The sequence below is a fragment of the Rattus norvegicus genome, chromosome 2, assembly GCF_036323735.1.
Source record: "Rattus norvegicus strain BN/NHsdMcwi chromosome 2, GRCr8, whole genome shotgun sequence".
In the NCBI taxonomy this organism is placed as follows: Eukaryota; Metazoa; Chordata; class Mammalia; order Rodentia; family Muridae; genus Rattus; species Rattus norvegicus.
Genome location: NC_086020.1, coordinates 178,327,007 through 178,340,305, shown reverse-complemented (window position 1 = coordinate 178,340,305; position 13,299 = coordinate 178,327,007). Strand labels below are relative to the sequence as shown.

Sequence of the window (13,299 nt, the reverse complement as noted above, 5' to 3'; positions counted from 1 at the left end):
TAAATAGTGTATTCATGGTCCCACGTTTGTACCTTTTGCTCTGTGGATACATCTCACAGTCTACTTAATTGTATTCTCTCATCTCTTGGTATTCTCAGGAAACTGGTTCTTAGGCCCTTGAAGAATACCAAAATTCACACCACTCCTTTCTGGGAAATGGTGTAGTGCTTGCATAAATAGTCTACATGTATGTTCATGTATGCTGTAGGTAGCCACTAGAGTACTCATAATACTTAGTACAATATAATTTCCACAAATGGTCATTGTACAAGATTATTTGGGGGACGATAATAATAAGGGAAATTCTGAGGTCTATATCAATAATAATGATGATATGATGATGATGATGGTGGAAATTTTATATTCAATACAGGTTTAAAAAAAGCTTAATATTTCAATCTACAGTTGATTGAATCTGAGGAGGCAGAGCCCTCTGTTGTAGAGGACCAAATAACCACTCAGAGAGAAACTCAGATGATGTTCATCAGTGGGAAGATGTCTTAGTTGGGATTGTATGGCTTTAAAGAGACACCATGACCTTGGCAACTCTGGCTTCTCCAACTATTTGGGGTCTCCAAGGCAGTCCAGTCTTCACCTTCATAGCTTCATGCAAAGGCCACTCTGGGCCTCCATACAGGAAAATCCCTGACACATGCCTGACATCAACAACTTTCCTTAGCTATAGAGGGAGACTCCACAACCCCTTTCTTATATCTTTAACTATAATGCCAGAACCATGTGGCCGAAGCTGCCAAGTTCTTCTGCTTGCTAGAGCAGGAACATGTCCCCCTCATTCAAATGAAACACCAGCTTTCTGTTTTCAATGTTTTCCCTTACTGTCTACGCTTGGCTGTCCTGCAGCTCTGTAGACCAGGCTGACCACCTGAGATCTTCCTGCCTCTGCCTCCTGGATGCTGGAATAAAGGGTGTGCACCACCACACCTGGCCCTAAACCTTTCTTTAATTCCTTTTCACAAGTTGGAAGCTAAGCTGGCTGGGGTCTTGCTCAGAGGTCCCTTTATTCTATTTAGCATCAGCAGCATTTTTTTTTAACTTTTAATCTCCTTGAGCACTGGGCTTAGCTCCATTACACTTCCTGGTGCCCCTTTTCTCTTCAAGTTGTACATTTCTGATGACTCAGCTTGTTCCTTTTCATTATGGATCTGCATGACTGGCCACTAGTAGCTCTGTGACACAGTCAATACTAGGCTGTTCTGAAATCTCTCTGTCAACACCATTCACCCCAAAACTCCTCTATTTAACCTCAGGAAGACTTTTCAAACAAAGGCAAAAAACAGTCATATTCTTCATCAAACTATTATAAGAACAAGCTGTAGGCCACTTACTGATAGTCTCCTCTGAAAGCTTGTGAGCTGGGCCATCATAATCTACATTGCTCTTAGCATCGCCATCTTCCCTGCTTCTAATAGCATGACTCATTGTGCCCCAGTTAAAATGCTCAACTGCTTTCCTAATCTAAAGTCCCGAAGTCCACATTCTGGCAACAAGAAGCCTGGTCAGACCAGTCACAGCAATATTCCAGACCCTGGTACTGTAAAGCCCAACCAACAGGGGCTAAACTCCAATCTCACGAAGAAAATCACAGAGTCCTCTTGAGCAAGCATCCTATGGCAACAGCCAGTCAGGCTACAAAAGCAGGACCAAGGTACATAGAGATAGCCTAAAACATCCTGCGAAGAATAGACAACCTGACCATCCTGTTTGTCAGGTGGTTCTGCCCTCCAGCTCAGTTCCTGCAGATTACACCAGAAGTGCAGTTTTTAAACTTTTAACTTGCTGACCCATATGGAAATCCCCCCAAGTTTGCTGTAACCACAGTGAAAACCCTGAACCCCTAGACTCGGGCCTCTCACTGTGACCCATTGCAATGGAAACAATGAAAGACCTTGCTCAAGAGCTTTAATAAAGACCCTTATGTGTTTTACTTCAGAATATGGCTCCCCAGTGGTCGTTAGGTAGCCGCAACTTGGGCATAACAGTACCACTTTCTGTCCTGCTGTTCTATTGCTGTGAAGACACCATGACCATGGCAACTCTTTTGTTGCTGTTGTTATTGTTGTTGTTGTTGTTGTTGATGATGATGATGATGATGATGATGATGATGATGTTTGATTGTGGTTTTTCAAGACAGGGTTTCTCTGTGTAGCTCTGGCTATTCTGGAACTCACTTTGTGGATCAGGTTGGCCTGGAACTCTGTCTCCTGAATGCTGGGATTAAAGGCATGCACCACTATGCCTGGCCAATGGCAACTCTTATACTATTATAAATACTAAAAGAAAACATTTCATTGGGGCTGGCTTATAATTTCAGAGGTTTAGTCATTATCCTCAAGGCAGGGAGCATGGTGGTAGCAAACACACACACACACACACACACACACACACACACACAGAGTGACGCATTTCCTTCGACAAGGCCCCACATACCCCAACAAGGCCATACCTCCTAATAGTGCTACTCTGGTGACCCAACATTCAAATCTGTAAGCCTTTGGGATCCATTCTTATTCAAACCACCACATAGGGTTCTCATTTGTTTGGGTTTTGTTTTTGCCCTTCCCCCACCCCCTCTTCTTGCACTTTGCTTCATTTGTTGCTGCTATTACTAATGGTGTGGTCAGAGTCCTGAGTTAAGTTACCCCAAAAAAAAGTGGAAAAGGTGGCACAAGCCTGTAATCCCAGCATTCTGGAGAGTCAGAAGCAGGAGGACATCTGTGGGATCAACATCAGCCTGGTCTACATAGTGTTCAGACCACTCAATATGTAGCTCAGGCTAACCTTGATTTCTAATCCTCCTGCTTCAGCCTCGCAAGAGCTGAGTTAACAGCACTTAACACCATACCCAGAGTGTCAGTTACTTCTACAAGAGTGAAGCAGGGCTGAAGAAATGTCTCGATGGTTAAGAGATCACTTGTTGCTCATGCAGAAGACCAGGGCTCTGTTCCCAGCACCCACGTGGTGGTTCACAACCATCTGTAACCCCAGTTCAAGGGCACCCAACTTCCTACTGTAGCTTCCACAGGCACCAGGCATATATATGGTGCACAGACACACATGCGAGCAAAATACTCAGACATAGAAAATAAGCCTAAAGAAAAACTTAAAAGATCAAAGTATACAGTGTTGGCAGCAAAAAAATGCAAGAAGTCTGTTTCCTGCGACCATGGTGTCCAGAGATAGTACTGTGAGGTGGAGCTGGGGGGCTGTAGGATGGGAAGATACAGACATCTGTAGCCCAGACACTGTTAGCCTCACCCCATCAATCTTCTTGCCCCAACCTCCCAAGTCCTTGAACTGCAAGCATTTGTCACCACGGCTGGCTGAGGTTCACTTTTGAGGTAAAAACAATAGATCTTGTTGATCAACTGGACATGAGAAGTAAGGGGTAAAGAAGAACTCAGGAAGAATCCTGTGACTAGGCTTTGTGCTAGCTAGGCTTATGTCCACTTGACACAAACTAGAGTCATGCTGGAAGAGGGAACCTCAAATGAGACAATATCCCCACAATATCGCCCCGTGGAAGAACCTGCACGCATTCTCTTGACTGATGATTGATGTAGCAAAGCCCAGCTTACTGTGGGCAGTGCCACCCTTAACTAGTGTCCCTGAGAGCTGTAAGAAAGCAGGCTGAGCAAGTTATGGAGAACAAACCAGTAACAGCATGCCTCCACGGCCTTTCCATCAGCTCCTGCATCCGGGGTCCTGCCCTAACTTCTTCAGTGATGAACTGTGATGTAGAAGTGAAATAAAACTTTCATCCCCAAATTGCTTTTGTTCGTGGTGTCCCCTCACAACAACAGAAACCTAAGACAGATGAGGACACCTGAATAAGACAGCAAAGAACACGAGGACAAAAAACGTGGATGTGGGATGTGGTAAAGTTCAGATTCCACATGGGAGTGCATTTATCCTTTAACTGTTGAGCACCGGCTACATGGCAGGTACTGGAACGACACAGTAAACAAGACAGGAGGGAACCCTTCACTGTAGAGAAGAAAAGGATAAACAACATTTTAGAGATCTATAGGTGCTGTGTCAAGAAACAAAGCAGGATCGTGACATGGGCCTATAATCCCAGCTCTTGAGGAGGCTGAAGCATCACAAGTTCAAGACCCACCGGGAAAACTTCAAAAGAGCCTGTCTGAAAGTAAAACAAAGTAAGACAAAGAGGGAGGGTCCAGCTCAGTGGGAAGGTATCTGCTGAGCATCTGTAAGGCCCTGGGTTCAATCCCTGGTACAAAAATAAAAGAAAACAGTAGGCAGGCATGGGGCATTCCAAGTGAGCAACGTATACCTGATAAGACAAGTGGGGCTCCTCGGGGTGAGTCACCATTATGTTCTTGTACACATGGTGTTTATAGGATTCTGTTGACCCTCAAAGAACATCTCTACAGGTTGCTAAGAAACCACTTCCTTTCTTTCTAACTTTGCCTAAGGAGTATAATTTGTAAGGAGGTTAAAAGTTAGAGGTTTTCTCAGTAAACAGTGGTAAGGTACACTTATGAACAGCATCATCTAGTCTAGCAGGGAGAAGTGCCAGGACAATGAGGTCATACATCATGTTTGCCCTAAGTAAGCCTAGCCTAGCTACTGACATCATTGACCTCCTTGTTGGAGGTCTCTGTGAACACATCATCTGGGCCTAAACGGGGCAGCTTATTTCCTGCCTACATGCATGTCTGTGTACTACTTGTATACAGTGTCCTGGGAGGTAAGAAGAGGGTGTCAGCCCTCCTCCTACTCCTGAACTGGAGTCACAGGTAGTCAGCCACCGTGTGTGTGCTGGGAATCAATCAAACCTGGATAAGATGTATTTGTAAAACACAGGTTCCCACTGCCATTAGATCCTTCTCAGTGGAGTCTGAAGTCCCTTCCTCTCCCAGTCTTGCTCTACATGACACTGTTATTCTTATCCTGTTTCAGCTTCCCCCTGGGGAACCTGGGAAACACTAAGATTTTGAGCAGAGGAGGGATGTGATCTAATATACTTTATTAAAGACTCACTGCTAGCTGAGCATGGGAAGCACACCTGTAATCCCTACACTCCAGATTGCTGCAAATTCAAGGTCTGTGCCAGGAAGTCTCGTAAAGGAAGGCCCACAAGTGAGACTCACTCCTGGTGCTGTATGGATATAAAAGTGACTATGTAGCATCTGACCTCCAGAAAGGGGCAAGGGGCAATGCTCCATTTAACTGAAAGGTGACCATGGTTTGCCATGGTGTAATAAGGATTGAAGAGATTGGAGACTGAGTCTGGGCGTTTGAAGACTGAGTAGCAAAACCTAAAATCAGACTCACCCGGGGATGCTGAAGAGGAAGGGAGTCAGAGGCCTCAACAGTGGGGAGAACGGAGTGAGTGCTGAGACAGAGGGCCATCAGGAGATGGGATTTATACATGTTCACTTTGAAATGAACATGCCCCTTGCTCTGTGTTCTGGTCCCTTGGCAAACCTGTGTATGTTCAGTACTTAGGCTGACACCTTGATTGTCCCCTTGAGTGGATCTGGAACCAACTAAGACACATGCCTCTGGATGAGTCTGACAGTGGTTCCAGAATGATTCATTGAGAGAGGAAGGTCCTCAGCCCAGAGAGCAGAACGTAATTCCAGTAGTAACCAAGATGCACAGAGGTACAGAGGAGAGATGGTGCTGCTTTTGCCTTCTGGCCTTGGCTCCTTGTGGGTGAGTGCATCTGGTCTGCAGCTGTTGCTGTTGCTGCTATCCTTCCCTGACATCAGAACCCAGCTTTTGGGTCTGGCTGCTCCGGGACATTGTATACACATAGTGCACAGACATACATGTACACACATGCACAGGCAAAACACCCAGACACATGGAATGTTTTTTAAAAAAAATGGAAAGAGTTGGACATGGTGCATGCCTTTATTCCCAGTACTTGGGAGTCAGGAGCAGGCAGATCTCTGAGTTTGAGAGCAGCCTGGTCTACAGAGTGAGTTCCAGGACATCCAAGGCTGCCCAGAGAAATCCTATCTTGAAAACCCACAAAAAAAAAGAAAAAAAGCTCCCAGTCTCTTTTTGATTCTTGTTTTTTGATTTTGACACAGGCTATGCAATCCTAGATGTTCTAGAGCTCCCTGTGTAAATCACATTGGCCTTGAACTCACAGATCTGTCTGTGCCTGCCTCTGCCTCTTGGGTGCTGAAATTAAAGGCATATGCCACCATGCCCCATTGTTCCAGCTTCTTAAAAAAAAACAAAAGTGTGTATGCATCTGTATGTTGGTAAGTGTAGGTCCATTCAGGTGCCTGAGGAAACTAGAATTATAAGCAATTGTAAGTCACTCAACATAGGCAATTAGGAACCAACTGAAGCCAGGTCCTCTGAAGAGCAAGCCGTATACGCTCTCAGCCACAGTTCAGCGTCTTCGGACTTCTGGTGTGGACTGAAGCCCAGCAGCTTTCCAGGAATGCTCCAGCCCTTATGCACCAGAATGGGACTGCAGAGACATCCAGCCTCGTGGACTGAGCAGCTACTAGGTTCTAAGCCTCTAAGTCCAGCATGCAAACAACCATTGCTAGATGACCCAGCCTGCTTCGGGTAAGACAGTAAGTCCTCTTTGTGATAACTCTTCATCCCATCAGTTCTGTTCCTATGCAGAACCCTAAGATACCATCTAAACATTTCTGACTCCCAGACTACCAATCCAGCCCATCCCTCTGAACTCCAAGTGTAAATATACAACTTCACGTGACATCACCAAACTCAACTTACAGTATCCACATATCTTCCTCTCCATCAGTGGGAAACATCTGGTGGTGCATAGTACCACCATTCTGCTTCCCAGACATCTTTCTCTCTCAGTTCCATCAGATCTACCCCATCTTCACTCACAGACCCACCCCTTCTCACATCTTCCACCTGTTCCACCTCTACAAACACACTATACATCAAGGTTGCTTTGTTAGAAATACCTTCAGAGTTTATCTCACTTCGCAATCCCCCATGTGTTTATACAGTCATGTGTGTATTTTCTGTCTTCCTCACTAAGCTGTGAGTCCCATAAATTCGGATGACACCCCCTTATACTCTCATTCTTTGGTACCTCCTATTAAGCCTGATGCAAACTAGGTACCACATTGTTTTTGGGGGTGTGTGTGTGTGTGTGTGTGTGTGTGTGTGTCTGTGTGTAGGCACGCATGCACTCGAGTGTGACAGAAATTGATAACAGGCATCATCTTTAATCACCCTTCACCTTATTTTTATGAAACAAGGTCTCTCCTGAACCTGTACCGCCTGGACAGCAAGCCTTGGGCATCTGGCTGTGTGCTTCGCCAGCACTGGGGTTACAGCTACACACCACCATACCTGTTTGGATTTGTTTGCACTTAAATACATAGGTATTGGGGATGGGATTCTCATCCTCATGCTCATGCAGCAAGCACTGAGCTCTTCTCTCAGCTCTCAGCCTCTCACCACCATGCAGGGCCTGTAGAGAACACACTTGGCTCTCCATTGTAATGCTTTCAAGATATAGACAAGGGTCCCTGTCCTTGGTTCAGTCCACAGAGGCTTAGTAAAAGAAGGGGCCTGAGCTGTAGCTCTTTTGGGAATGAGCAAACTGCCATCGGGTAAGTCACGCCACATCCTGAGCCCCAGTGGTTTCTCCTATGAAGTAGAGACACTGACTTCTGCCTCCTGGGGCTGTCAGAAGGAACAAATAAGCCTTAGGTTTGAAAAACTAAGTGTTAAACTTTTAATGCTAGTGCTCTTTCAAAAGGGATTTTACTAGGAATCTAAATGGAAAACAAGCTGAGTAAGGCTGGGGAGGTGGCTCTCTAGGCTACTAAGAACAGTCATTTGCTGTCTTGTGGAGGATCCAGGTTAGGTTATTAGCACCTACATGCTGACTCACAACCATCTGTAACTCCAGTTCCAGAGGATCCAACACCATCTTCTGGCCTCCATAATGCTAGGCACACATAAGGTAAATAGATAGATGCAGGCAAAACACTTGTATACATAAAAATAGCTGGACAGATGGACAGGCGGATGGACAGACAGACAGATAGATTGCTCTTTTTAAAATGCCAGCATATGTGTTTTTAGGTATTTAGGATATTTAGCCCTCATACCACACAATATTCCAAGTTCTAAGGAATGACAAATCAAGTCACTGATGGCTTTGACAGACACAATTCATTGGACAACTCCTAACCTGGGCCCCAGGTGGTATAGACACTGAGGCAGGGCATTGTAAGACAGACAGACAGACACACACACACACACACACACACACACACACACACACAGAGGGCGCTGGGAAAGCCAGCTTACCAAGACCTGCAGCTGGTCCTCTGGTCTGCTCAGTTTACTCTGTCAGCCCTTTTCTCGCCCCACATTTCCAGAGGAGCTCAAAGTGCCCTGACCTTGTCTTAGCTGTATTTGGTCCTCTGGGACTTCTCTGGCTTCAGGCCCTGAGGCAAAACCCAGACTGCCACTAAAGTTCTGGCCTCCATAAAAATTCAGCTTCCTCCACATAACTCTAGACTTGAACTTAGACCCTTTAACAACAGGCTTTTAAAAGCTTAGTAATTGTGGGCACAGTGATTCACACTGTAGTCCAAACCCTCAAAAGGCAGAGAGTTTAAGGCCAGCCAGAGCTGGAGTGCAATCCTATGTCAAAACAAGACATCTGAATGGGGTGGGGGAGGGGTGTGATGCCACAAAAATTAAAAGGACTACAAGAGATTTCTATGAATAATTATGTGCCAAAAAAGGCTGGCGTGGCCAAAATGGCCAGGTTATATAGAGGCTCTGTCTCAAAAAAAAAAAAAGATGAAGAAGAAAGAGACGGAGGAAGAGGAAGAAAAGGAAGCAGCAGCGGCTGGGTGTGGTGATGCTCACTCCGCATCCATAACCCCAGAATTCCTAAGGCAAAGGCAGAAAGATTGGAGACTGGAGGGAGTCTGAGAGATCAGAGCTATGTAATGGTGAATTAGTTAAATTAATTTGGCTCCTGGCCAGTCGTGGGCACTGCACCTGCCCAAGAGCTCTCTGGATCTTTAAATGAAAGACATACAGACACACACACACACACACACACACACACACACACACACACACACCAGCTAATTTTGATATGCCTTGACTAGCTCAGTGGCTGGTCACTTCTTTTTTTTTTATTTTTTTATTTTTTTTTTATTAACTTGAGTATTTCTTATATACATTTCAAGTGTTATTCCCTTTCCCGGTATCCGGGCAAACATCCCCCTCCCCCCTCCCCTTCCTTATGGGTGTTCCCCTCCCCAACCCTCCCCCCATTGCCGCCCTCCCCCCAACAGTCTAGTTCACTGGGGGTTCAGTCTTAGCAGGACCCAGGGCTTCCTCTTCCACTGGTGCTCTTACTAGGATATGCATTGCTACCTATGAGGTCAGAGTCCAGGGTCAGTCCATGTATAGTCTTTGGGTAGGGGCTTAGTCCCTGGAAGCTCTGGTTGCTTGGCATTGTTGTACTTTTGGGGTCTCGAGCCCCTTCAAGCTCTTCCAGTTCTTTCTCTGATTCCTTCAACGGGGGTCCTATTCTCAGTTCAGTGGTTTGCTGCTGGCATTCGCCTCTGTATTTGCTGTATTCTGGCTGTGTCTCTTAGGAGCGATCTACATCCGGCTCCTGTCGGTCTGCACTTCTTTGCTTCATCCATCTTGTCTAATTGGGTGGCTATATATGTATGGGCCACATGTGGGGCAGACTCTGAATGGGTGTTCCTTCAGTCTCTGTTTTAATCTTTGCCTCTCTATTCCCTGCCAAGGGTATTCTTGTTCCCCTTTTAAAGAAGGAGTGAAGCATTCACATTTTGATCATCCGTCTTGAGTTTCATTTGTTCTAGGCATCTAGGGTAATTCAAGCATTTGGGCTAATAGCCACTTATCAATGAGTGCATACCATGTATGTCTTTCTGTGATTGGGTTAGCTCACTCAGGATGATGTTTTCCAGTTCCAACCATTTGCCTACGAATTTCATAAAGTCGTTGTTTTTGATAGCTGAGTAATATTCCATTGTGTAGATGTACCACATTTTCTGTATCCATTCCTCTGTTGAAGGGCATCTGGGTTCTTTCCAGCTTCTGGCTATTATAAATAAGGCTGCAATGAACATAGTGGAGCACGTGTCTTTTTTATATGCTGGGGCATCTTTTGGGTATATACCCAAAAGAGGTATAGCTGGATCCTCAGGCAGTTCAATGTCCAATTTTCTGAGGATTCTCCAGACTGATTTCCAGAATGGTTGTGTGGCTGGTCACTTCTAAACCTCCCAGCCGCTAGCAAACACTCCCCTCCAATATTCCTTAGTTAACATCTTTTAGTCTATATTTCATCTCTGCTACCCCAGACCCTTAGGGCCTCTTTCCCAGAATCTTACATTCCAGTGGTCCTTTAAGTTTCCCCATCATGGTGATTCTCCCTCCTTCTTCCCTTCTCTCTCAGTCCCTTACCTGCTTGATCTAAAAGTCCTGGCCCATCTCCCTGCCCAGCCACTGGCTGTTCGACAATTCTTTATTATCAATCAAAGCTAGCTGGGAGTAGGGAACCCTCAGGTCTGGAAGCAAGGCTTTTGGGAGCCGAAATAAGACAAAGCATTAGAACCAATTCCCAACAGAACTATATAGCAAGAGTCAGGTTAGATAAGATTACATAACAAGACTGTTTCAAAAGTCCAAATAGTAAGAATATAGATAGATAGATAGATACATAGATACATAGATACATAGATACATAGATACATAGATAGATAGATAGATAGATAGATAGATAGATAGATAGATAGTGACCATGTATACAGATATATATATGGTGACTATATATATATATACAGATATATATACACACATATATATATGGTGACCATTTCATGAATTTGCATGTAATCCTTGTGCAGGGGCCACGCTGGTCTCCTCTGTATCATTCCAATTTTAATACTGTGCTGCTGAAGCAAACACAACCCTAAAACATTTTGAAACATGTAAGAACACCACAATTTCATCCTCCTGTTTAAGTGTTTTTTCGAACATACTAAGCAGACCCTCTGTGATTTGGTCATTATACATTGCATACATGTGTCAAGTTGATGGCACCCTACAAAATACATGTAGTTATTATATGGTGGAAATAATCACCAAAATAGAGCAAAATAGACAGACATGGAGACTGATGTCTATCATCCAGCACTTGGGAACTAGAGGCAGGGGGATCCAAAGTTCAAGGTCAACCTCAATTATTATATTTAGTCAGTTCCCTTGGTCCTGTGAAGGTTTGATGCCCTAGTGCAGGGGAATGCCAGGGTGGAGAGGCGGGAGGGAATGGGGTGGGGAGCACCCTCATGGAGGCACAGAGTGGGGGGATGGGATAGGGGTTTCCAGAGGGAAAATCGGGAAAGGGGATAATATTTGAAATTTAAATAAAGAAAATATCCAATAAGAAAAAATATTTAGTTCAAGACTAAGCAAGGCTACATGAAGCCCTGTCTCAAAACAATAGAACAAACAAACTCCATAACAATGTGATAGGTGAACAGAAGGATAGAGATTATAAGGGAAGGAAGGGAACCAGATGAGTGGGAAGTATCATGGGAAGAGCAGAGAACCTGCCTCAGGTGGGGGGGGGGGAGTACAGAACTAGAGATGTGGTTCTGTTGTATAGTACCACTTAGCACACTTGAGAACCTGCCTCAGATGGGGGGGGGGGGTACAGAACTAGAGATGTGGTTCTGTTGCACAGTACTGCTTAGCACACTTGAGAACCTGCCTCAGATGGGGGGAGTACAGAACTAGAGATGTGGTTCTGTTGTACAGTACCGCTTAGCACACGTGAAACTGTAGACCCAAATCCCAGAACTATCTAAAGAGAAGGAATAAGAGGAAGAAGAGAAGGAGAAAAAGGAGGAGAAAGAGAAGAAAGAGAAGGAGGAGAAACTGTTGATACTGATGTGGAGAAAATTGTGCTCTGTCGGTAGGGTAATAAAATAGTGCAGCTGCTCTTGAAAGGTCTTGAGACTTCTCAAAAAAATTAAAATTAGGTTAACAAGATAGCTCACTGGGTTAAGGCCCATGTTTCCAAGACTGAGAACATGAGTTAAATCCTTGGAACCTGCAAGAGGACCAACTCTTGCAAGTTATTCTCTGACCTCCACACATATGTATGCACACAAATTAATTGATTAATTAACTAATACAAAGAGAGACAGACAGACAGATATTTAAATTTTTTAGTTAAAAACAGACTTATAGTATGACTCAGCATTCTAATGTCTGAGCATATCCAAAAACCCTGAAAACAAGGTATTTGCTTCGTGTGTGTGTGTGTGTGTGTGTGTGTGTGTGTGTGTGTGTGTGTGTGTGTAATGTATGCATGTGTATACATGGAGTATCATGGCTGACATAAAGTATCTTCCTTGATCACTTTCCTATATATTAAGGCAAGGTTTCTCACAGAAGCCAGTGCTCACCTTTTCCAGCTAGCCTGACTAACTAGCTTGTTCCAAGCAGTCCATGTCTGTGCCTTCAATGTACTAGATCAGAGGTGGGCCTCCCTGCCCACCTGGGTTTCCATTAAAAATACTTACTGGAAAGAGAAAAGTAGGGTTGTTGATCAACAGGCAGGCTCACAGCCAAGCAAGCTGAAAAAGTTCTAGAGACCTGTCATGCAACAATGTACATACAGAGCCTGGCAAGGTGGGACAGACCTGTACTCTCACATACTCAGAGCACTGAGGGAGGAGACCACTTGATGCTAGAAATTCAAAGCCAGTCAGGACAACATAGTGAAACTGTTCTCTCTCTCTCTCTCTCTCTCTCTCTCTCTCTCTCTCTCTCGCTCTGTATCTCTCTCCCATCTCAAGGATCTCTGTAGCTCTCCTTGTACTCACAGCAATCTTCCTGCCTCAACTCCCCATTACTAAAAGTACAACACTATACTTACAAGATCCTGACTCAAATCTTGTGTCAGGCTGAAGAGATGATTCAGTGTTTAAAAGCACTGTTTGTTTGTTTGTTTGTTTGTTTGTTTGTTTTTAAGATCTGTTTCAGTTCAGAAATTGGTATATCAGAAAAAGAATATGTTAAATCTAAAAATTCCTGATACAAAACATCTAGAAAATATGGAACACTATGAAAAGTCCACCCCTCATAATAATAGAAATAGAAGAATGAGAAGAATCCCAGCTCAAAGGCCCATAAAATATTTTCAACAAAATGATAGAAGAAAATTTTCCTAACCTAAAGAAAAAGATGCCTATAAAAGTACAGGAAGTATACAGACCACCA

At 44.3% G+C, this 13,299-nt stretch overlaps 1 protein-coding gene and 1 non-coding gene across 2 annotated transcripts in view; both read right to left on the bottom strand.

Annotated features, from left to right (window-relative positions):
• The window catches only part of S100a3 (S100 calcium binding protein A3), a 55,425-nt gene extending 46,975 nt beyond the window's left edge, over window positions 1–8,450 (bottom strand). Inside the window, exon 1 of the mRNA XM_039101554.2 lies at window positions 8,317–8,450. The gene's annotated coding sequence lies outside the window, so the exon portion shown is untranslated. The remainder of the gene's footprint in view (window positions 1–8,316) is intronic.
• A 2,421-nt stretch (window positions 8,451–10,871) lies between these two features.
• LOC120101183 (U6 spliceosomal RNA) lies at window positions 10,872–10,976 on the bottom strand. The gene has a single exon (XR_005501580.1). It is a non-coding gene; the product is annotated as a U6 spliceosomal RNA (small nuclear RNA).
• Between the last annotated feature and the right edge of the window lie 2,323 nt (window positions 10,977–13,299).